A 3,632-nucleotide genomic window follows, 5' to 3' on the forward strand; every position below is an offset into this window, starting at 1 on the left:
AAATTATGAAACGTTATCAGGAAAGGGAACAGGGAACCCAATAGGCCTATACTGTATCTAATTTTGAATACAACCACTGATCTGACAATGTCACTGCATTCTTTACATAATCATATTCATGTGACAAATAAGCATCCTTGTATCCTGATAAAGAAACCTCATGTGAATACAACCAATGAAAGGCTTTTGCAGTGTCATATAGGCTTCTTTATGACGGAAATCTGATAGCCTAGAATAATAATAATAATAATAATAAAAAGACGGATCAGCATTTTGGCCATTGAAAGTGCAATTATGCTCGTAAAATGGCATGTACTAAACATAAAAGTGTGCTGTAAATGCATTTATTGGTAGTTGGTAGATTCTGCAGATTGGTGTTTAGATCATGGCCTCTTCAGCATTTTCAGCAGCTATCAACACATCTTCAGCAGCTACTATTCAACAGCATTGATATGAAACACAATTTCATACGATAGTTTTTTCCTTCAGTGATCAGAGGACGTCTCCCCCCACAGAGGAGGTTCCATCTTCTAGTCACAGGCCTGTCTGGCTCTGTAATCCCTGCAACAAAACCATGAAAGCCTGCAATGTTACAACATCAGCCACTAGATGGAGTGAGTCATGTTTATGCAACATTTGTTTCAGTAAGAGAAATTTGGCACCCTATAGCTCATGTCATTGTTGCACATGTAGCCTACGCTCAAACATACACACATACACACACGTGCGCGCACACACACACACACAGACACACTTCTGGCACCTTGGCGAACACACACTGGTGATCCAACTTAAGCTGAGATGTAGTGAGTTAGTAGGTGTGACAGGCAAAAGTGTTCAGCACTTACTGAAACACGTCATCCCGCTGATCTGGCTTTGAGTTTTAAGATGTGTTTTAAACATTGTGTTTTAAGTTGCTCTTTATTTATTGGAATTATGGGAAAGTGATGTTAGCTCTGGGCAAAAAAAACTGTAATAGCCTAAAATACAACATTTCAATTAGTGTCAGCAGGACAGCTTACTGTAATCACAGACACACCTGTTGAATCTCCAAAAGGTGGCTACAGGGTTCAATAATAGCCCATCCCTCCCACATTGAATCTGAAGTGGTTTTACACAACAGGCAGGGTATGATCTAGCATGCCTATGTAGGCCTATGTATGTTTGTGTACAGATTGTTCCTTTGGTGGAGCATTGTGTTTGTGTGTATGTGTGTGTGTGTGGGGGGGGGGGGGGGCAGTCTCTGTAGGCTATGTGTACTAAATGCATAAAAGTCTCACTTTTTGAGGCACTGTGGAAAGATCTGGAATTGAGTAGGCCTACTGTACATAGGGCTCTCTGAGAGGACATGTATTTATTTACTCAAAAGATGGATTACCCTTTGAGAGTGGGGGCATGTGGGTGAGCGTCCAGTACCATAGGCCTACCATAGGGCAAATTCCTGGTGCCATAAAGTACACCCATTTCATGTCTGTGTGTGTGTGTGTGTGTGTGTGTGTGTGTGTGTGTGTGTGTGTGTGTGTGTGTGTGTGTGTGTGTGTGTGTGTGTGTGTGTGTGTGTGTGTGTGTGTGTTGTGTGTGTGTGTGTGTGTGTGCGTGTGTGTGTGTGTGTGCGTGTGTGCGCGTGTGCGCGTGTGTTTGCGTGTGTGTTATATGAGTTTGGCATGATATTTATGTGTGTGTGTTGAACGCTGCATAGCCTACTCACTTGTCTCCCAGAGCCGATAGGCAGGGGAGGTCCAGTAACAGAAATAGTTCCCATGGTTACCAATACATTGACTGTGGAGTGCGTCACTGGTTCCCGTGGGGGCAGTCTGTGCATGGAGAGTCATAGCCCACAGACTAGAACTAGGTTCAAATAACTGCAGACACACATCCTGACCCCTAAGTCCTCGAGGCAACACACACCATGTGAAAAACTCTTGAGGGATGTTGTGTCATTCTTTCCCTCAAGACTGTCTCTTAGCCTACATGTAATTCCTGTACTCACACCACACCCTCTTGTTCTGTTCTGGGAGAAGAAAGGTTGTGGTTTGTAATAGTGTGATTAATGCCACTGAGTGAATGTGAAGAATGCTTCCTGTGCGAGAAGACTGAACTTGTCCTTGGTGCTACTTTGTTGTTGGTAGCTCCACGTTTTCTCCTCTATCTTGGTGGAAAGATGAGCAGGATATGCCAAAGCACTAGGCCTAACGAAACGGTATGGAATGTTCGCAGCAATTTTGGTAGGCTACAATAGATAAACTATTCTCCCAGCTGCCGTTTGGTCGGTAAGCTTTGACATGCAAACACACTTCACTTGGCCAATCCTCGGTATGTAAAGAATGTCTTCGCTTATTGTTTGCGTCCCTCTACTTGTCTAATTATAGCCGTATCCTGGCCACAGTTGCATAACGGACTTCGTGTTGACTTGAGAAGACATGTGGTTGTTCCCCCCGCCCTCGGCTGAGCGGAGTGCGGGTGAGCTGGAATTCACTGACGTCAGTGGAGGAGCTCAGAGCTCAGATGAACGCGAGAACATTGCGGACACGCGCTCCGAGCACACGCGCGCTCAGCATCTCTGTACCGTCCCACCGGACAGCTGCGGAAATTAAAAAACATTACACTCGTGTCCGGCTAACACTCTGTTCTATGTGTCACAATCCAGAGGAGAGGACAAGGACCAGAGCTGGTACTGAACGTGCTCATTTCTAAATATCCCAGCAACAAAAGAAAGGCTGAAATCGTAGTGTCCTGACGGGCTCCGATCAACACAAGGACTCCGCATTATTTTACCTTCGGTAAGTTAACCTCTTTAACTGTGACGCATAGCCTTGTTTTTGTTAGCATTGAATGTGGGATGATATGGAGCAGTAAACACCAAGTTAGACGCTCGTCTTGCGACATTTTTGGGTTCCGCTTGTTTAACGTAAATGCGTAAATCACACATTGATATCAAGCTATTCTAAGTCGATACGTGCAAGTGAAGGGACGAGCTGAACGTCAAAGTCACGCTCGGTTAGATGCTGCCAGGTTTGCCGTTCGGTTCGGGGCATAGCAAACCTTCTGAGAGATGCGATGGCCTGTACACACACATCAAGCGCGCGGATCAGCCAGCGTGAGTGCGCACTGTCCGGTGCCTTCTGGCAGTGACGCAGAAAGTTCCCAGCGATGGAACATGCTGCTGCACGCTGGAATCTGGGTCTTGCCAACACGACGCTGTCAATGAATTGCCGTTTTTTTGGTTATTGACACACATTTATTTGTTTATTTTTTATTTACATGTGTGTGTTGAGAGTGTGGTAGGCAGGCGAATATAGCTTTAGACCATTCAAATGAGAACTGACAGCTTTGGTGATGCAGGTAACGAGCAGAGGGTACCCACAGGCCACTCATTAGTAGGGTGCAGCAGAGCAAGCAAACACTTTTGTGTGTGTGTGTGTGTGTGTGTGTGTGTGTGTGTGTGTGTGTGTGTGTGTGTGTGTGTGTGTGTGTGTGTGTGTGTGTGTGTGTGTGTGTGTTTGTGTGTTTGTGTGTATGCATGCATGCGTGTGCCTGGGGGAGAGTGCTATTTTGTTGTACCATTTCATATTTGTGTATGGCTGTCTGTGAGAGAGAACACTGATAGATACACTAGACATGTCTTCCATCAT

The 3,632-nt window shown here is 45.2% G+C and overlaps 1 protein-coding gene across 1 annotated transcript in view; it reads left to right on the forward strand.

The window, feature by feature from the left end:
* The first annotated feature begins 2,527 nt into the window (after positions 1 to 2,527).
* Positions 2,528 to 3,632, forward strand: part of snrkb (SNF related kinase b) — a 13,400-nt gene continuing 12,295 nt past the window's right edge. Inside the window, exon 1 of the mRNA XM_062547282.1 lies at positions 2,528 to 2,780. The gene's annotated coding sequence lies outside the window, so the exon portion shown is untranslated. The remainder of the gene's footprint in view (positions 2,781 to 3,632) is intronic.

This window comes from Sardina pilchardus, chromosome 10 (assembly GCF_963854185.1).
Source record: "Sardina pilchardus chromosome 10, fSarPil1.1, whole genome shotgun sequence".
Classification (NCBI taxonomy): Eukaryota; Metazoa; Chordata; class Actinopteri; order Clupeiformes; family Clupeidae; genus Sardina; species Sardina pilchardus.